Source organism: Petaurus breviceps, unplaced genomic scaffold (assembly GCF_028583685.1).
Source record: "Petaurus breviceps papuanus isolate PSGF00001 unplaced genomic scaffold, PetGlider_PUasm1.0 91041, whole genome shotgun sequence".
Classification (NCBI taxonomy): Eukaryota; Metazoa; Chordata; class Mammalia; order Diprotodontia; family Petauridae; genus Petaurus; species Petaurus breviceps.
The window spans coordinates 7,302,813-7,325,193 of record NW_027187400.1 but is presented as its reverse complement, the minus strand read 5'-3'; positions in this window follow the sequence as shown (position 1 = coordinate 7,325,193).

Below are 22,381 nucleotides of genomic sequence, written 5' to 3'. Positions count from 1 at the left end.
GATTCATTGTTTGGCTTATGGGGAGGGACCTGGTTCTATCTAGTTCTCCTTCCTCTTCCGCAGCTCCCCCAAGTCCTGAGTCCTTTGTGGTTACCATGTTCCTCATTTCTCACTGCACAGGAATGACTATCCCTCTCTATTCATATGTGCCAATTTGTTTAGTCATTCCCCTATCTGGCCATGTCTGCTTGGAACTCCCCTAAAGCAATGTTTTGAAATATGGTGGGGTAGATGACCTTACCCACTGACATAATTTGTCCAATTGATGGGCAGGTAGAAGTGGTTGGTGTTTGGGGATGGAGTTAACCAATGTGGTGTCCGTCCGTCTCCTCCTGGGGGCTGTGCCTGTCCAAGAACCACAGAGAGGGTCAGGGCCCTGGGGGACTGGCTTCACATCTGTCACTTGTTCTTTGTGGGATGCTGGTTAAGTCCCTCCTGATCATCGGTTTTCTTCTCTGTAAAATGAGTGTTTCAACATCCTCTGTCAGGAAGAGAGGAGTCAGCCTTAGAGTTAGGGATAAATGGATGGAGGGATGGATGGAGGGATGGATGAATGAATGAAAAGGCAGTTATTAAGTGCTCACTCTGTGCCATGCTAGGAATACAAATACCAAAGCAGAGCTAACATTCTAATAAAAGAAGACAACACATGTAAAGGAACGGTGGCCAGTGAGGGATATTTTGCTTAGGAGGTGGAGTGTTTGCTGTTGATAGCAAGGCTGTTGGCCAGAGGAATAAAGAGAGACACATCAGGACTTGGCCTATTGGTTATAGAGGGCCACTAATCAGAAGCATGGAATCCCTGGGATTGTTTTGCCCCTGGTACATACTGGCTCTGGGATTATGGACAATGTGTTCAACCTCTCGGTGTCCCAGGTTCCTTTCTAAGACTGAGCTGTAGAAAAGTTGCAGACCTGCATCTGTAGGTGTTTTCATGCCTGGGATCTACAGTGATGAGATGACAGGCTCTTCCCAGCTCTGAAGTCCCTTGCAGATCAAACAGTCTATTTCTGTGATGGTGGGTCAATGGCATCGTGTCCCTATGCAAACAATGGCACATTATTAATATTCTATCCATGGTTACCCCATGGCTCAGTGTCAAGGGTTATCTCTGCTGCCAGCTTGCCCTCTGCCCCAGTAATGCCTTCCCCCTTGACCCCGATGTAAATACTTTTCCTATGCTCATGTGTATTCAGGCTTTCTGCTTTGTTGCTGTGCAGGGCGCAGCGGATAGTGCAGGGGGCCCAGCCAGAAAAAGGAAACCAAGAAAGGAGGAGAGAGAACTTGGCATTGGGTAGTTCAGGCAGCGGGCTCTGGGCGAGGGCTGGAGCAAGCACGTGGTCAGTGAAAGAGAGAGGGTTTAACATGGGGATAGAGGAGCAGGAAGGGTGTTTGATTGAGGGGGCCGAGTATGTGGCAGCTGTGGGGATAGACAGGAGGCATTGTGGGTGGGTTAGTAGGAAGTGTTCTCAAAGCCAAGATTTACTAGCTTTGTGTGCTTGGGTAAGTCACTCAGCGTTTGTGGACTGGAGTCTCCTCACGTGTAAAATGAGGGAGCTGGACTCATGAGCTCTCAGGGTCCTTTCAACTTTGATCTAGATTCTACAAATACATTATTGTCTCCTCCATTCAAACAGAAGTTGATTGAAAGTAGAAATTGTTTTATTCTTTGTATTTGCAGTTCACTAGTGTGTGGCACATAGTAGGTGCTGGTTGATTGGCTGAATACAAGGACCTATTCTGTGTGAGTATCCCGTTCAGTGCCCAATCTGTCCATCCAATCCACTAAAGAGCGATGGCTAGAGGAGGGGTCTAGGTAGTGCAGTGGATAGAATGCTGGGCCTGGAGTCAGGAAGACCTGAATTCAAATCTAGTCTTAGACATTACTAGTTGTGTGTTCCTGGGAAATTTACTTCACCTGTTTACCTCAGTCTCCTCCACTGTAAAACCAGGATAATGGCAACACTTGCCCCCACCCAGGGTTGTAGTGATGTTCAAATGAGATAATAATTCTAAAGCCCCTGGAAAATATGAAGTGCTATCTGATTGTTAGCTATTATTATGAGGAAGGCAATGCTGAGGATATTCTCAAGCTGCTGCTCCTGTGGGTGTATAGTAGAAAGGGTTTGGGACTGGGAATCAGAAAGAGGCCTGGGCTGAAGTCCCTGATCTGACACTTGCACACTCACCAGCTCTGTGACCACCAGTCATTTAGTAGGCATTTATTAAGTTCTTATGAGGTGCTAGGTACCAAGAGTGAGTTGTTTGCCTTTTCTGGGTCTCAGTTTCCTAATCTGATAACAAGGCTCATGATCCTGGCATTCCTTTCCTCATAGAGGTATCGGCACTTTGTAAACCCTATGGAACCCCCGTCTCAAAGCTCAGTGACATGGGGGCTCCCTCCTTTTTGGTGGAGATGAATTCCCGGCCCTGCTTGATGGACAGGATTGAGCTGTTGAGAAGGGAGAGGGCTCTGGCCTTTGCCACTCCCCATTTGGGACTCCTGGAGTGCCAGACTACTCCAGGGGCTTCTGGAGAGAAGATGGAGGTGAAGCCTGCTTCATGCAGCTGAAAGAAAAGGCTCTGGGAAAAAGCAATCATGAGAAGGACCAGCCAGCTCCTTATTCCCAGCTTGTTACTCAAAGGTGTAGGGAACCTGTGGTCTCAAGTGTGACCCTTTGACTCAGTTAAAGGCCCTTGTAAAGAACCTCAAAGCCATAGGTTCCCCACCACTGCCCAGAGATTGGGGAATTGCCCTTTGGATGAGATCCAGGACTCTCTCTCTTGCTTGAGCTGAATTATTTGGCTTCCAATGGGAGAGCTCCTTCTCTCTATTGACTGGTATATATTCTCCTATGTACCTTCTCTGATTTCTGTTTTGCTCTGATTTGGATAAAGGGCTTTTTGTTGTTTGCTTATGTATGTCCATTGAGGAACTGGTGGGGAAGGGGCCAAACCTTGAATATAGAGCTTAGGGTCCCTATTTCCCCCAAGAAATGATAAAGCAATCAGAAGTTAGATGGAACCCAATTTTAACCCCCTAGACTAATAATATTTAAGGGAGCAAATAGACATGCTTCTTAACCTCTCTCTGAGGAGAGCAGAGTAGTGGCCTCTGGCCCCAACTTCCTGCTTCCCCACCTGGTGGAAATGATTTGAACTCAGATCCTCCTGATTCCCAGTCCATTGGCCACTATAATTACATAGGCTTTAGATTCTGTTTTCTTGTACTTCCCATTTACATGGCTGTAGTCACTGAGTTTATTGCTTTCCTGCTTTCTTTCCATCCCTTTGCAAGCTTCATATCAGTCTTCCCAGAACCTAGGACTCTCCCTACATCAGAACTCTGAAGTCTGTGAACAGATTTCTCCCCCAAAGTAGTTTTTTAAAGTAAATGTTTTATTAAAAGCTTAATATTGAACATCAATGCAGCCAGCTACCGTTGCTTGCTAATCACAGTCTCCTAACGATTTTTCAGTTACTCTCTCCACACCCCCATCAGTATTCTTTGTCTTAATTCTCATTGTGTGGTTGCAGTTAAATGTGAGTACATCATTCTTCCGGTCCTGCTTTAATTTGCTTTGCAGGATTTCATTAAGTTCTTTGCAGATTTCTCTACATTCTTCTTACTTGCAGGTCTTAACAGCACTGCAGTATTTCCTAATGTTATGGGACCACAATTTGTTTAGGGCTTGGTTCCCTTGGTGTTGGCTGCTTAGACTATTTCCGGGTTGGGCCTTATTTCCATATGAGGAGCAGTCTCGTTCTAAGTCAGAGGGAAGGCAGCTCAGGGCAAAAATCACTGCTCATCTTTAATACAAACACCCTTTAATAACAGAGGCTCGAGTGCACTTTTGCAATCTTTTTCATCTTTTTTTTTCCTTCTCATTCCTGGGGTCTGTTTTGTATTTGTGTTTTAATCTTGTAAAAACTGTTTTCAATCCTTTTCTAGAGCAAGGTGAGGTATAAATAACTCATCCATCAACCAATCCCCTGCTTCTCTAAGCAATTAACCATCTCATCCCTCAGGCCTTGATATGGACGAGGTGAAGGTGAATTGATCTATCAGCAGGGCCAGGCAGAGACAAGGGCTGGCAGGAAAAAAAGGATGAGAAAGCATGGGCGGCTCTCTCATCTCAAGGGCTTCACCATCTTGGAGTGTCAAGGCAAAAGTCCAAAGAAGTCCAGAGGAGCCTGAATCTGGAGCTGGAAGAGACCTCAGAATCCACCCTCCTCATTTTCCAGATGAGGAAACTGAGGCCATTGGAGGTAAAAACGACTTCCTCAAAATCGTACAGGGGAGTATTGAAGGTGAGATTTGAACTCGGATCCTCTGTCTCTAGAGACAATGATCTTTCCAGTGTATCAGTCTTTTGTTGTTTTCTTCATACCTAGATGTAAATTCCCTTGAAACACATGTCAGAGCTGGGAAAGACCCGCAGAGGCCATCTAGACTGAACCTGCTTGAACAATAATTTCCCCTTACAACATTTCTAACAAATGGTCATTCAGCTTCCATTGAGACAGTTAGGTGGCAAAACAGTTAGAGTGCTGGGCGTGGAATCAGAGAGACCCGAATTCAAATCCAACCTCATTTACTAGCTGTGTTGTCCTGGGAAACTCACTGGGAAAATCACTTTGCCATGATTTCCTCAACTGTAAAACAGGGATTATAACAGCACCTACCTTTCGGAGTTGTCATGAGGGCCAAATAAGATAATATCTGTAAAGGGCTTAGCAGAGTGTCTGGCACATAGTCATTGTTCTCTTTTCCCATCCTTCTTCTTCCACTCGAAGACCTCCAGTGATAGGGAACTCTTCTTCCAGAGCAGCCCATTCCACTTGTAGAAAGCCAAGACCTGGAAACAAAACCAATGCCCATCAGCTGGGGGGATGGCTAAATAAGGGGTTGTACATGAATAGAATGGAATGTCACTGTGCAGTAAGAAATGATAAATATGATGACTATAGAGAAACATGAGGAGATTTATGTGAACTGATGCAGAATGAAATGAGCAGAACCAGGAAAACAGTGTACATGATGACTATGACAATGAATGTGGAAAGAACCAAAAAATACTGACATGGAATGATGTGTTTTTATAATTATCAAACTTGGGCCTCCAGAAGAGTTCAGAAAATGTACCTCCCTTCCTTCACTGAAGAGGTGGGGGACTATGGGTGGAGGATGTTTCATATACTGTCAGATTTGGTTGGTAAGATTTGGTTCCCTCAGTCCTTGGGGTCTCCTTAGCCTGGAACTTCCATTCATCTTTCTGACCCCTATGTCCCATTGCTGCTGCCTCATCCTAGAACTTCCCTCAGCTCTTGAGGTCTCCTCACTCTGGTCCTCCCCACCCCCATCATGTCAAGCCTATTCTCCCACTGGTGAGTTCTTTGCACAGCTTACATTTTGGGGAGAAGCCCAGGCCAGCCACCTGGCTTTCTGGAGACATCATGCTGATAAGTGGCTACGTTCCCTTGCTTCTTTCCTTTATGTGTTGTCTTCCCCCAACAGACTATAAGCTCCTTGAAGGCAGGGACTGTCTTTCTTTTTGCTTGCATTTGTGTTCCCCATACTTAGCACAGTACCTGGCCTACAGTAAGCACTTAGTACATTTTTGTTGACTTGCTTTTCCTTGCCTTGATGTGTTGGTCAGTTGGTCTTTCTTTCATCCTGTAACCAGAGACCCCAAGGCCAGTGGTATGAGCCTTTCTTCTCATTGGTGGGGAGCTCAATGTCCTGAACCTACATGTGATACTGGGCAGAGTTGAGGGAAAGGAGAGCTCCCAGATCTGTAGTCTCTTCTCTTTTTTTGGGTTTCTTCAGGCTCTTTGGGTGCTTATGGCTTCCATCTTTGAGAGAGAAGATGGAAGATGCCAATCTCTCTTCAGGCTGCTGAAGGGACAACGAGACTCTGAGGAGGAAACTGACACGAGAGGAGTCCCTGGTTCCGACCTCCTGCCTCCTCTCCTGGCAGGGGTTAAAGTCTGCCTTGAAAAAGGGTGGAGGGAAGAAGGGGCAGGAGATGGCACAATGTATAGAGAACACTGGGTCTGGAGTCAGGAAGACTCCTCTTCCTGAGTTCAAATCCATTCTCTGATACTTATTAGCTGTGTGACCTTGGGAAAGTCACTTAACTTTGTTTACCTCAGTTTCCTCATTTGTAAAATGAGCTGGAGAAGGAAATGGCAAACCACTCCAGTATCTCTGCCAAGAAAACCCAAAATGGGGTCATGAAGAATCAGACACAACTGGAAAATGACTGAACAAGAAAGTGGTGGAGAAAAGGCCAGAGATGCCTGCTCTGACCCTCTTCCGGCCACACAGTGACAGTCCCACGCCATATGGAGGGGGTAATTTCAGCTCAGGTTTTTGAAACTTTTTGTTACAAAGCTGTCTGAGGAAGGCAGGTGGAAGGCTATATTAAAAAGGAAGGTGATATTACAAACGTAGGTCTCAATGAAGATTTAAAATAACAACGATCAGCAGATACTCTTAGAAAGGGCACAAGTAGCAACAGGGGAGTAAGTCATTAATGCCTCTGCAGAAATGGGTGCACTCACTTTCCTTTAGAGAGGAGGGGCCTGAGGGCAGAAAGGTCCTGGGGGCCTGACTGGGCTGGGTCAGGGTGAAAAGGTGAGAGAAGCATTTGTTAAGGACATACTATGTGCTGGACACTTTACAAATATTATCTCATGTGGTTCTCATAATAAACCCGGGAGGGAAGTGCTATTCTTATCCTCATTTTACAGAGAAGGAAACTGAGGCAAACAGTGTTAAGTGACTTGCTCAGAGTCACATAGCTAATATGTGTCTGAGGCAAGATTTGAACTCAGGGCCCAGGTGCAGGTCGACTTCACCACCTAACTGCCTCAGGGGGCTCAAAAAGGAAGGCTGGGTAATCCAAGATCTCACAGTTTTGAGACTGGTAGTCCCTCTGTCCTCTGCCCTGCTCAGACCCTATCTGAAGGAGTCAGGAAGGCCCGATTTTAAAGCTGTGTGGCCCTGGGCTAGTCACTTCACCTCAGTCTACCTCAGTTCCCTCCTCTGTAAAATGAGAATTTCAGACTTTTCCTGACTCTGTTTGGTATTTTCTTTTACAAATGAGGAAAATGAGGCAAATAGGGTTAAATGACTTGCCCAAGGTCACACAGCTAGTAAGTGTCTGAGGTCGAATTTGAACTCACATCTTCCTGACTCTAGGCTTGGTGCTCTCTCCACTGTGCCACCTAGTGGTTGACAAATTCAATCATACCTTAAAAGGATTCCTACCATAGCATGTCTTACAGCCACCCAATCAGGTGATGACTTCAGGTATTATTCCCATTTTGCAGCTGTGGAAACTGAGGCTCAGATGGGTGACGGGGCTTGTCCATGGCCACACATTTGTTAAGTACCTAAGGCAGCTACTGAGTCCAGTTTTTCAGCCACCCTACCTCTTAACTTACCGTGTTTCCCCGATAATAAGACACTGTCTTACTAATTTTTTGGACAGAAAAACACCAGAGGGCTTATTTTCAGGGGAGGGCTTATTTTAATGAACATTGACAGCAATTTTAATAAACAGGTAAATGTGAACAAAAAAATGTTCCAGCAAGCAAATCACTGGGGAAGAACAGGATGACGCGCTCACTGCTACAGCTCTGATTGGATGCAGCTCGGAGCGCGGCGTGCGTTTCGCGGGGGGGGGAGGGGGGGGGGGCACGGTGCATACAGAGGGTACCGTAATGTAGCGTGTAGCGCAGGGGATCACCTTCACTACAGTAGCAATTTCAATAGCGCTTATTTTTGGGGGAGGGCTTATTTTAGAAGAATCTTACACAGTAAGGGGAGGGCTTATTTTCGGGATAGATCTTATTATCGGGGAAACACGGTATTTGAGCCTCAGCTGTGAATGGAGAGAGTTGAGTTAATTTAGGTTGCCAGGAGGCTTTTGGCTTGATGAGAGGAAAACCTTCCCAATGGTTTGCTGTAGTAGTTTGGTTGTTTCAGCTGTGTCTGACTCTTTGTGACACCATCTGGGTTTTCTTGGCAGAGATACTGAAGTGATTTGCCTTTTCCTTCTTCAGCTCATTTTACAGATGAGGAAACTGAGGCAAACAGGGTGAAATGACTTGCCCAGGGCTACACAGCTAGTGTCTGAGGCCAGATTTGAGTTCAGCAAAGATAACTTATCTTCCTGACTCCAGGCCCAGTGTCCTGTGCACTGTGGTGCCACCTGGCCCCCAGTTTCTAGAGCTGTCTAGAAACAGAACTGATCTGCCTGGGCAGATCATAGATTTTGAGTTGGACCGGACCTCAGACAGCATTCAGTCCATTCCCCTCACTTTACAGACGAGGAAGCAGAAGTCCAGAGAGCGTAAGTGACCTCCAGGGTTATACCAGGAGGAAGAGGCAAAAGGAAGGGGCCAGGCCCCCTGGTTCTAGAGCCTACGCTCTTTCCATTTGCCCCAGCTAAAGGCCTTTAAGTGAAGGCAGGATGGATGGCCACCACTGGGTGGGGTCTGGTGGGGGCAGGAGCTCTGAGGTTCTGGGACGAGGGATTTCGGTCCCTCTCAACTGGATGTCTTCTGATGTCTCAAGATCTTGTGAAGCTCTTCCACAGCAACTGTGAAAAAGCTGCCGAGAAAGGAGTCTATTCATAGAGGTCATTAATAAACATTAGCGGCAGTAAATCTTAATCGGTGGCACCTCCGAGGAAAGTTATAGAAGACATGGCTAAATATGGCCCAGAGGAGAGTAGGAAGGAGACACTGGGCCCTTTGTCCTCCTCCTCTTCCCCCAGTGAGCCCCACTGGCCACTTAAAGCCCCAAGTGATGCCTTGGTCCTAAATACTGACCATGGGACCCAGAGCTGGGCTCCCCAGCCCCCGGAGCTCAGGAACCCTGCTCTCTGTCATGAGAGCAGTTACCGCCATTAGAGGAAAAGGCTAATTCTCTCATTTGGCACCTCCCTGAATAGCAAACCTTTCCAGGGTTCTTTGGGGAAGAGGAACAGATTGTGCTGGAGGAATGGCTTGGGGACCTCGTGGCCTTTGGCAGTCACTCTCAGCTCTTTACTGGGGGCCACCTGTGTTCTGCTTAGAGGCACTCATTGGTACAGCAGTAAAAGCACTGCCTTCAGCCATCAGAAGTTCTGACTCTTCTTTTAAAAAATATTTGCTTTGTTGTTCAGTCATTTCTGACTGGTCCCATTTGGGGTTTTCTTGGCCAAGATATTGGAGTGGTTTACCATTTCCTTCTCCAGCTCATTTTACAGATGAGGAAACTGAGGCAAACAGGGTTAAGTGACTTGCCCAGGGTCACCCAGCTAGGAAGTGTGAGACCAGATTTGAAGTCAGGTCTTCCTGACTCCAGGCCTGGTGCTCTATGTACTATGCCACCTAACTGCCCATGAAAATATTTTATTGATATCTTTTTTTTTATACTTTCTCTGAGATCTTTGAGATCCTCTGAGATTCTTTCAGATCGTTTAAATCCTCTCATAACAAAATAACTAAACATATGACAACATAGTCTCCATTCTCCATCAACCAACCAATCGATCAATAAGTAACGGTTAAGTGTGCCAAGCACTTTGCTAAGCCCTGGAGATATAAGGATGAAATTCTAGCTTATTTCTTATATAGTAATTTACTTTTTAAGAGGGAAGACAACCGGTCCATATATACATATGCATGTATATATATATGCACACATATATTTACATACACACACATGTGTTACATATAAAATGTACATGAAAGTGTGAGTGTGTGTGTACATCTATAAATGGAGATAAGATTGTTCAAGGAGGGAGGGCTTCAGCAGCTGGGAAATATGGGAAAGGGGTGAATAATTGGGCTTCATGTTAGAAGGCACACCTGGAGGGGTGACTAGGTGGCAAAGTGAATATAGCACTGGCCCCGGAGTCAGGTGGACCTGAGTTCAAATCCAGACTCAGACACTTAACACTTATTAGCCATGTGATCTTGGGCAAGTCACTTAACCCCAATTGCCCTGCCTTCCCCCCTCCAAAAAAAGAAGAAGAAGGCACACCTGAAGCTCAGGTTTGGCCAAAATGAGGGATCCCAAGATGGGGGAAGGGTAATCACTTGTTTTTGGAGCTAAGTCTGGTCCTGCCTTCTGGTGGTATTTTCATTTACATTACCAGGGTCATTGTGGCTAGCCATCTTCTCTCTTCCCCCTGCATTAGTTCATATGAGTCTTTCCTTATTATTATGAATTCCTGGTATTAGCTATTTCTTATAGCACAACAATATTCTACTACATTGATGTACTAGTTTCTTCAAATCTTTCCTCGATCAGTGACTACTCAGTTGCTTGTCAGGTTTTTGCTTCCACAAATAATGTGGAATGGATATTTTGGTTCGTATGAAACAGGATTTTCCATCATTCACTTCCTTGGAGTCAAAGGCTCTGGGCAGGTTAATGATCTTTCTTAGCTTTTTACAGACTGTTTTCAGAATGCTTGGACCAATTCATAGCTCCCCCCAAAGTGAAGCAGTGCACCTTCCCACTTCCCCTCCAGCACTGTTTTCACCTTTACCCTATTTGCCAGTGCTTTCCTACTTTTGTTACTGTGTAGTGTTAAGAAAGTCCGTTTCTTGGGGTCTCAGTTTCCTCATCTTTCAAACAGGGTTGATGCGAAGAAGGCCCATGACCTTATGGCAACCATTTGAAAAGGAGATAACCTGTTTCGGAAAGGGACTGGGCCCATCAGGGATGTAGGCCCCTGTTCCTGGGCAATCAGGATGGAGCAGAGATTTATTGGGACTGGTCTAGTCCTGACAAGAGTCATTGCTTTGTGACTGAGGTTGAGTAGAGACAGGCTCTGAAGGGCAGGCCCCCAGAGGTCAGACCAGAGACTCAAAGCTGGAAAATACACCAAGTGACTGTCAGCATCTTGACAAGCCAGAACATCAAGTCCAATTCAATAATATGAATTTAATAGGAATTATTGGGGAGGGAGGGATGGAGGGAGAGAGAGAGACAGACAGAGAAAGGGGGAGAGAGACAGAGACAGAGAGAAGGAGAGAGAGAAACAGAGAGACAGAGAGACAAAGAGGGAGACAGCGACACAGAGACAGAAACAGAGAGGCAGAAACAGAGAGAGAGACAGAGAGAAGACCTTGAAGTCATTGGGTTCCAATTTCACTTCTGATACACCCTAGCTGTGTGTCCTTAGGGGGGTCATTTATTTATTTTTTTCATTTTATTTGTTTCTTTTATTTTTAAAAATTAATTTATTTTTAGTTTTCAACATTCACTTCCGTAAGATTTTGAGTTTTAATTTTTCTCCCCCTCTGTCTCCTTCCCTCTCTGCAAGATGGCATGCAATCTGATACAGGCTCTCCATACACATTCATATTAATCTTATTTTCACATTAGTCATGATGTTTTAAAGAAGAGTTAGAACCAATGGGAGGAACCACAAGAAAGAAGAAACAAAACGACAACACAAGGGAGTAAATAATATGCTTGACTCTGCGTTCAGATTCCATCCTTCTTTCTCTGGATGTGGATAGTATTTTCCATCTTGAGTCTTTTGGAATTGTCTTGGATCATTGTTTTGCTGAGAAGAGTTCAGTCTATCAAAGTTGGTCATTGTATAACGCTGCTGTATGTATACACTGTTATCCTGGCTCTGCTTACTTCCGTCAGCATCAGTTGATGTAAGTCTTTTCAGATCTTTTTGAAATCCACCTGCTCATCATTTCTTATAGCACAATAGTATTCCATTACATTCATATACCATAACTTGTTCAGTTATTCCCCAATGGGCATCCCCTCAATCTGGGTATGTCATTTAACTAAACTCTGCTTGTCCCCAAGAGACTCTATAAGGCGGTGGGATCAGTTTATGGGACCATAAACCTGGAAGGAACTTCAAAAGCCATCTAATCCAAGCCCTTTCTTTGTATTGATGAGGTCTTTGGATGTTGCCCAGGGTCACCTAGATAATAAGTCTTTGAGACTCAATTCGAACTCAGGTAGTGCAGCAGATAGAGTGCCAGACCTGGAGTCAGGAAGGCTCGTCTTCATGAGTCCAATCTGACCTCAGACATGGCTTGTACTGGGTGTTCAGGGAGGGTCCACACCTCTGGTGTGAGGGCTGCTCATCTACCTTTGGTGTTCACCTGTCACCCAGCCCTGTCCTTGGCAGATAGGCCAAACCAGGTGGAGGGGACCTGAGGGACCTCAAACACCCCAAGCATGTGAAGACTTCCCTTTGCAGAACAGGCAGATGAGAACAATTTGTCCCAATAACTAAATTCTTACAATAAAATACGTAGGATTCCAAAAGAAATAAATTATGTTGAAATATAGTTATCAAAATATTAAAAAACAGAACGAGTTCAGGGGCTCCAGGTTAGGAACGAGGTGATCTTTAATTTTCCTTCTAGTTCAAAATCTATGATCCTAATTCATAGCTGTGTATGGCACTCCATACTTTCTTTTTTTCCAAAGTATTTTCCCACCCATGATCTTATTCATTCCTCATAACAAGCCAGTATGGGCAAGTATTATTATCCCCATTTTATAGGTGAGGAGACTGAGGTGCAGAAAGGTCAAGTGATTTGACCTCAGCTACCACTCCAGTAACTTTGCCAAGAATACCCCAAATAGGTCACAAGGGTTACAGGGGTCACAAAATGGGGATGTGATTGAAATGATGCAACAATAGAAAAGTAGAGAGTGAGGGAAAGAAAGTGGAGGCACCTATTGTGGCCATACTTTATGAAGAGTTTAGTTACCAAGGACAGAAGGGATGCAGGAGGACAGTGAAGATCAAGAGAGGGTTAGAGAGATATGGGCATCCTTATAGGGAGAGTGAGCCAGTGAACAGGGACAGATTGAAAATGAGTGATGGACTGGGGGGATGCCATAGGGGCAGTCTGTTGGAAATGAGATGGAATGGGATTGCTGAGCAGGAGGTAGAAGGGCTAGCCCTGGTAAGGAGTGAAGCCACTTCATGTGAGGGGTGAAGGAGGAGAGGGGGCAGAAGGCATCTGAGTGAGAGGAGATGAGGAAGAGGGAGTTCACAACAAATGGCTTGAATGTTTCTGTGAAATAAGAGGTAAGGCTCTCAGTGGTGGGGGGAGGAAGAACCAGGAGAAGTCAGGAAGGATGAAAAGGTTTAGAAGAACAACCATGGAGAGTGGGATTGTGGGCAGATAAGGGAGGTGTGGCAGGACTGCCTGGCAGCAGGGAGGGCCCAGGGGGGTTTGTTCACCATCCACCTGTGGTGGACCCAAGAACAATCGTGTGGTTTTCTCCACCTTCATTCAGCAGCCCATATGTGGGCTTGAAGGCTTTGAATGATGGGAACAATCCCTATAACTTCCTGTTCCTCCTCCTTCTGTTCTCTGGGGCTGTCTAGTCTTTCTTCAAATACTAGAATCATTGTGGGGTCACCTGCAGTCGTCCTGGCTTATGTCCAACCACTGAACCCAGATGGCTCTGGAGGACAAAGTGAGGCTGGTGACCTTGCACAGCCCTTCCTCACTGTAATCCAATTCACTTGCAAGTCATGGCATCACCTCCCTGATGTCATTCATGGTCCTCTTCCAGAATGAAGGGCAAACAACGAGATCATCTTGATGATGCTTTTGTATATTGCTTTAAGGTCTGTAAAATGCTTTATGAATGTTACCTCACAACGACTCTGCAGGGCAGGTGCCATTACTATCACCCCCATTTTATGGATGAGGAAACTGAGGAAAACAGAAGTGAAGTGATTTGTCCAGAGGGTCAAGCAGCTGTTAAGTAGCTGCAGCTGGATTTGAACTCAGTTCTTCCTGACTCAAGATCAGGCCGCTGTGGCACCTTGCTGTAATTATCCTTTCCCTCTTAAGACTTCTTTTCTCCAGGCAAAAAATCAGCAGTTCCTGCACCCAGTCCTCCCTGGCCTGATCTCGGGGCCACATCTTGGTTGTTCTCCTCTGACTATGAATGACAGTCAGTGGCTATGAGTCATGGTGCCCCATATTTATTAATGGCACTGATTCAGGAAAAAGGCAGTTCAACATAACTCCCCCTCCTCCACTTCCCATCCCCCAACAGAGGCTCACACCTTATAGTTCAATTGGGTGCGTTGGAGGGAGGGATGGGTACCGTAAATTCTTTTGCCAAAAGCCCAATCTTAGCAATGGGTCTCTTAGCTTAATGTTTGCATTTCTGCTGTACAAAATCCTGAATGTTAAAATTTATGAGAATCAAACAGGCTTCGCTCCACTGTGACTGTAGATTTTGCTGGTAAAATTGATAATCTCACCTGGGAGAAATTTTTTTTTCTTTAATATATTGTGTGAATTGCTATCTGCGCTGTGAGTTGAGGACAGCAATTTAAATTCTTTGTAGGGCTCCAAGATGCACAGTTGTATTTTAAATTAAGCCTCTTGATGTTATCTGTTCCCCCAAAACATATTGTAGCTCATCTTCTGTATGCCCACATCTCCTCCTGTTTTTCCCCTTAAGGACTTACGGCTGAACTTCCAACCCAAGTAGTTAGGAATGGAGATTGGGGTGGGTAGAAGAGGGGAAGAACGTATTTCTTTGATCCAGGAAATAGAAGGAGACTGTATTTCTCTCCCAACCAAAAACATACCTAGGGTAGGGCAGTCAGAGCTTTGCTCTGGGGTGCTAAATTTAGAAGGTATTGACAACATTTGAAGTCTTCCAACAGTGTAGAAACAGCTTCATTTTGCACCTAGTTAGAAAGAATAAGAAAAGTGGGAATCTTCCAGAGGCGGGTGGGGTGAGTGCCTTCTTTCCCTTAACCTAGGGTTTGCTTCAAGACCTGGGTCTGACCCTTATTAGCAGTAAATCAGTGGGCGAGTAAATAAACATTTATTGAGCGCCTATCATGTACCAGGCGTTGTGTTAAGTGCAGAGTATATGGAGAAAAGCAGAAGACAGTCCCTGCCCTCGAGGAGCTCACTTTAATGGAGAAAAACCTGTAAACAAATAACTGTGCACAAACAAGAGGTTCCGTTGTGTCTGACTCTCGTGGCCCCGTTTCTGGGCAAAGATACTGAGTGATTGGCCATTTCCTTCTCTGGCTCATTTTATAGATGAGGAAACTGAGGCAAACAGGGGGAAGGGACTTGCCCAAGGCCATATAGCTAGTAAGTGTTTGAGGCTGAATTTGAACTCACAAAGATGAGTGTTCCTGCCTCCAGGATTGTTGTGCCACCTGACTGTCCAGACAAATAACACAAATACACAATAAACTATAGATAACCCACAGAGGGAAGGCACTAGAATAAAAGGGGAATTATTTAAGTCACACCCTCATTCAGGCTCAGTTTCTTCATCTGTTAAGATGGGCATAACAATAGCCCCTTCCTCACAGGGTTGTTGTGAGGATCAAATTAATTTATTAAATCTGTGAGAAATACCAATTTTAAAACATCATATAAACCCTAAATTGCTATGTAAATGCTAGCTCTGAGGTGGTGCAGTGAATAGAGTACTGGCCCTGGAATCAGGAGGACCTGAGTTCAAATGAGATACTTAACATTTACTAGCTGTGTGACCTTGGGCAAGTCACTTTACCCCAATTGCCCTGCCTTTTCCCCTGCAATTTTTTAAAGCACCTACTATGTGCTAAGCAATGGAGTTTCACATAGAACAGTCAGACAGTCCCTGCTCTCCAGGTATTCACATTCTAATGAATGATTTTAGCTGTCAATCATGTAGAAAAGTCCCATGATCCTTAGGGTGAATCAGCAAAGCAGATGATGTCATTGCCACTGAGAACCTCAGCAGAGATAACAGTTAAGTCCTGAGCGACAGGAATTGCCACTGCTCCAGCTAAGGAAGGGATGTTCATTTTTTTTCATCTCTTTCACAGACAACGTTCAAGGAAAGGCGTCAATCGGTTTTTTATTTGTTTTTCCCATTCACATTGCTATACTCATTCCCTCTGTTACTTTCCTTGTTCTGCTGACTTCATCCTGCATCTGTTCATCACATTTTCTCATTCTTCTCTGTACTCTCCACATTCATTATCTCTTACAACACAATGTATTCCATCACATCCATATGTCACAATTTAGATGGGCATCTATCTATTTTATTTCTAGTTCTATGTTCCCATACAATGTCTTATGAATGTCTTTGGAATATAGAAGTGTTACTTTCTGTCTTTGACCTCTCAGGATAGGTGAGTAGAAAGGGTATGAACGTTTTGATCGCTTTATTTATCATAATCCCAAATTGCTTTCCAGAATGGTTGGACCAGTTCAAAGCCCCATCATCAATGCATTAGTAGGCCTCTTTCTGTAGTCCTTTTAACAGTGACTCTTCCCATCTTTTTGTCCTATGAATAACTTTGAGTTTGAGACACCTTTTTAATACAACAATTTTAAGGATGCCTACATGAAAGTAGTTGGATTGTTGGTACCCACTGATTAACATGACTTGGGGCCAGGGAGGGTGGACAGGTAAGAGAGTGATTCTGTGTGGCCTCAGAGGCCATATCTAGAAGCAATGGGTGGAAATTTCTAAGAGATGCATTTCAGTTCATTATTATAAGGAATGTCTTTCTGACTGTAGGTATCTAACTATAGAATGTCCTTCCCAGCTATGGAATGTGTAAAGGACTGAGCTTCCCATCTCCAGAGGTACTCAGTGGGTGGGTCACAGGATTACAAATTTGGAGCTAGAAGGGACCTTACAGGTTAACTAGTACGCCCCTTGTGCCCCCTAGCCCTCATTATGACCGAGTGGTAGGGGATGTTACAGAGAAATTTGTTGCTTGGACATCTGATTGGACTGAATGACCTCTAAGGTCCTTCCCAGGTCCAAGAATCTAGAATTCTTCCATCAGCTTAGTATAGTAATGAGTTGTTATGCCACAAGCTTCTTTACTATAGCTGCTGAGCTCACATGAGGTACAAAGGACCCATTGAGCACTGACAAAACCATCACCTGTTGACATGGCAACGAAGTCCCCTTTTTTATTAGAATAAATACCTTGCTCATTCAGGCGGTGTTCTATGCCTTTCCACAGGAGCGAAGGCTGAGCCTTGGGCTGTGTGGGGAGTATATGTAAGATGCCCCAAAGCCGACCCAGGGAAAGATGAGTCGTAGATATGGGCTGATGCCCATGGGAATTGTCAGGGAGCTCTCCTCTTCCCACAAAGGAGTGACATCTCTTTCTTGGGGCTGTCAGAAGCAGTGACTAGACCTCAATGGAAGGGGCTGTGGGGGAGGGGAAGAGGAGAGAAGAACAGTGACAGATACCTTGAGCACTTTTATTATTCGGGATCCACAGTATGGTATGGTGGAAATAGCAATGGCTTTGGAATCAAAGGCCTGAGATTTGAATCCTGGCACTGCCACTTCTAGTCATGTCAGTTTCCTCCTCTAAAGAATGAAAACATGGGGCAAGATCCCCAGGTCCAATGACCCAGTATATTTGTTGTTGTTTAGTCATGTCCGATTCCTCATGAGCCCATTTGGAGTTTTCTTGGCAAAGATACTGAAGTGGTTTGCCATTTCCCTCCCCAGCTCATTTTACAGATGAGGAAACTCATCATTAAGTGACTTGCCCAGGATCACACAGCTAAGTAAGTGTCTGAGGCAGAATTTGAACAAACTGGAGAAGGAAACGGCAAACCACTCCGCTGTCTTTGCCAAGGAAACCCCAGATGGGACCACAAGAGAGTCATACATGTCTTAACCACAAAAAATATTCCAGAGCCACACTTGAAGACCTAGAGGGCCATGTGTAGCCTCGAGGCTGCAGGTTCCCCACCCTTATTCCAGACATTAGGATACAAAGTTAAAGTAGTTCCTACCCTCAAGGAGCTTATATTCTACTGGGTTAGACAACATGTAGGTCTATAATGGTATAGAGAATACATATGGTATCTCTGGGGCTGACTGACTCATTCCATGAATGTATCACTCCCTCTTACATTCTTGGGAAGGTACATCTGTCTCTATCTTATAAGTGGAGAAGCTGGGATTTGAGAAGTCATAGGATGATATGGTTTAGACCTGGAAAAGACCCGAGAGGTCCTCTACTTCAAACCCTCGTTTTACCTGTGAGGAAACTATGTTCTGGAAAAGGGAAAAGAATTTAAATTCCACAAGAAATTTTTTTTAATTGTGTTATCTTTCTTTCATCAACCATTATCTCTGAATATTCTCCTCCCCTCCCCATTGTAACAAAGAATGAAAAAAGAACAATGGGGGAAAACATTTCCACCAAACTAAACACACTAATTAAGCCTGACAGTATACGTGAGCGTTTATTAATTACTTACTGCGTGCCAGGCACTGTGTTAGGCAAAGGAAAATCCAACCATACAGATCCCTGCCCTCCAGGAGTTTACTTCTGGGAGGTGTTGAAGACAAGGAAATACATGAGTGGTAGAGGTAAGATATAAATCAGCCCCCAAGCCCCATGTTTTCCCACCACACTGAGCGGCTTCTCCAAAGTGAAATGTGGCCTTTTATAAAACCTGGCTTCCATCTGAGAACCGACTGGTAAAGAGGAGAATGAGAGACTGGAGGCTGGCGAAGCAATATTAATTAATGTTTTCCACTGTCCCACCTCTGGCCCTGACTCCCATGCCTCTGTTTACTGTCCATACCGTACATACTGAATTCCATTTCTCTTATGGTTAGTGAGAAATAATTCTCAGGAAATGGTTTGCATTCATCTTACCAAAAGGAGGAATCCAAACATAGAATGACCTCGAGTTTATAGAAATGAGGGGTGGGAATTTCTTGCCCCCTCCTGTTGGGTAGAAGCAATTCCTTGATGGAATGGAGATGAGTCTTCAGTAAAAGTTGAGGCATTGTCATGGTGCCTGCCTGATGGACAGATCTCTTTTTTTTTTCTTTTTGAAGGGAAATTGGGGTTAAGTGACTTGCCCAAAGTCACATGGCTAGTAATTGTGTCAAGTGTCTGAGGCTGGATTTGAACTCAGGTCCTCCTGACTCCAGGGTCAGTGCTGTATTCACTGTGCCACCTAGCTGTCCCTGGACAGATCTTGATGGCTAAGTAACGGAGTTTTGAGTCCCTGGTTACACCAACATTTACACGTAAGCCCCAGAAAGGTAACTGGATCACTATAGGGGTCAAGGAAACACAAGCTACACGATGGCAGGGCGTGTGCTTTCCCTGTCTTTTTATTCCCAGTACCTAGAACCTTGCTTGGCAGTACTCTTATTGGATTGGATGGAGCTGAAATTTGGGAATTCAATTTGCCCCAGGAAACAGTATCAGGCCCTGAAACCTAGCCCAGTTTTAAACATCTTAACCTAATTTTCTAAAAAAAAAAGGCATCAAGGTCTCTAGGAACATTGCAGCTTAAGATGGTGACCCAAACAATTCAGTTCCAAACAGCATATTAATAAGTGTCCAGTGTTGTCCAAGGCCCTGCTGCCCTACGTGCTGGAGATACAGAGACAGATCTGGAAAATGAGCCCTGCCTTCGAGGAGCTCACAATCTCTACTCGTAATTGCTTCTCTTTTGGTGTAGATGGTTCTTAATGTAGGTGAGTGCTAGAGGTGTGGAAATAATCAGAGTAATGAAATAAGGAAAAATTAGACATAGCAATAGAATGATATTAGTGCTTCATGAATGCGGACTCAATGGTGTATATACCACTCACTGATGTGGGTTGTAGCCCATCTCCACTTTGGGAGACAGTTTTCTAAGCTGCAGTAGCCAAAAACATAGTCCATTCCGCAGTGGCCAGCCTTCTGCTGACGGGCCTCCTGGCAGTCAGTGAAGCCAGTTCTGTGAGGATGGGCACACAGGCTGTCTTTGGCTGTGTCTGGGAGCCTTTCCAGCTGGACCGGGCCTGCCAGAGTATGTGGTCCACCAGCCTCGCCTTTGGGAACTCAGGGTCATTACAGAGCTATGATGAGACATCAGAGGAGAATGTTAGTAGGGGAATAAGCATATTATACAGCAAGAATATTTCCTTTTCTGACATTGCAGACCACTCAAAATGTTCTCATTTATTTATTTGCACTGGGATGGTTAGCTGGAAAGAAAGGTAAGAAATATTTTTCCCACTATAGATGGAAAAACTGCATTTAAATGATACCAATTCACATTAAGATCAGTCAGTTAACAAGTATGTATTAAAAGCTTACCACGTGCTGGGCACTGTGGATACAAAAAAATAGCAAAAGTAGTGCCTGCCCTCGGGGAGCTTACATGCTTGTGTAAAATACTTATGTATATAACTTGCTTTATGGAATATATATGCAGAGTAGATTGAAGGAAGGTTCCTTCTCCTCCCTTAAGGAGAAGGCATTGGCAGCTGACTATTTTATAGATGAAGCAGCCAAGGCCTAGAAAGGTCATAGGATTAGAATTCAGACCTAGAAGGGACCTTTGAAGTCCCCTAGTCTCAACTCTCTTTTCACATGTGAGTAAAGTGGTGCAGTGGTTAGAGCCCTGGGCCTGGAGTCAGGAAGACCTGAGTTCAAGTCCAGCCTCAGACACTTATTTGCTGTGTGATCTTGGGCAAGTCAATTTATCTCTGCCTGAGTTTCTTCATCCATAAAATAAGGATAATAATAACACCTACCTCAAAGTATTGTTATAAGAATCAAATGAGATAGAATTGTAAAGAGCTCAGCACAGTTCTTGGCATACAGTGAGTGTTATATAAGTGCTAGTTATTATTATTAATCATTACACACAGAGGTTCTTAACATGGGGCCCATAAACTTTATTTTTTGTTTGATGACTGTATTTTTATATAACTGGCTTCCTTTGTAATCCTATGTATTCTGCTTTATGCATTTAAAAAGTCTTCTGGGTGGCTAGGTGGCACAGTGAATAGAGCATGGGCCCTTGAGTCAGGAGGACCTGAGTTCAAATCCAACCTCAGAAACATAACACTTACCAGCCATATGACCTTGGACAAGTCACTTAACCCCAACTGCCCCTCCAAAATAAGCAAAAAAAAAGAAAATCTTCTGAGAAAAGGTTCATAGGTTACACCAAATTGCCAAAGAGAGGGAGCCATTGTACAGCAAGAGATGAATCATCCTTGATGTAAAAGGTGGCATTTGAGCAGAGTTGTGAAGGAAGCCAGGAATTCTGAGAAATGAAGATGAGGAGGGAGAACATTCCACACCTGGAGGATAGCCTGGGCAAAGGAACAGAGACAGGAGATGGAGAGTAAGCAGCAGCAACTGGACCACTGGAGCCAAGGTAATGAATGTGTAGAGGGAAGCAATGTGTGTAGAGGACTGGAAGGATGGTAAGGAGCCAGGCTGGAAAGAGTTTTATTCAAAATTAATTTTATTGCTATCTTTAATTTTTATATCACCTACATTTCCCAATATATGACTCACCCTCTTCTTTTTCTCCCTGAGAACAATTTCTTATAACAAAAAATAAATTAGTTCAGCAAAACTAAGTAATTATTTGAAAATAAATCTAACAATGTATACAGCATTACACACCTGTAGTCCCCCACCTCCACAAAGAAGTAGGAAGGAATGCTCTGGAGAGTTTGAAATGCCAAGCAGTAATAGGCAGCCATTAGAGATTAATACTGTCCTGGAATTCACCAGATGACTCAGAGACATATTGATCTTGATATGTCCAAAACAGAATTTATTATTTTTTCCCCAAACCAAACTTCCTGCCAAACTTCACCATTTCTGTCAAAGGCACCACCATTTTTCCAGGCTCTCAAGGTCCATGACCTCAGCATCATTCTGAGCTACCCCCTCTCCCTCTGTCACCTGCCAATTCTCCTTGTTTCTACCTCTGACATCTCTCACCTTTATCCCCTTCTCTCTACTCACATGGTCACCCCCATACTTCAGACCTTTGTCACCTCTTAACCTTCTAGATGGACTCTTTTCCCTAAGTCTCCACTTCAGTCCATGCCCCTGCATAAGAGCTATTGTGATTAAAAAAAAAAGTGACTCTTCCTCAATCAACTCCACTGGCTCCCCTTTATCTTTAATATCAACTATAAACTCCTCTATTTAGCTTTTAAAACCCTCCTCCACCTGGCCTTTTACCTATCCTTCCAGCCTCCTTAGATAATCTTCCCCCTCCCACACTCTGTGGTCTTTTCTGTTCTGCATGCTCAGCACTCCATCTCCCACCTCCGGGTCTTTGCACTGTTGGTCCTTCATTCCTAGAGCACACTCCCTGGACCCAGACGGCTCTGGAGGAGAAAGTGAGGCCGGTGACCTTGCACTGCCCTCCCTCCCTCAAATTGAAGCCAACTGCAAGTCATGTTGCCATCCCCCTGATGTCATGGTCCTCCCCGAGAAGGAAGGACAAACGCACAACAAGAAGTGTGGCCTGCTTCCCGCTGCCTCCTGGAGTCCAGCTCTCCCTTTGAGACACAGCTCAAGTGCCGTCTTCT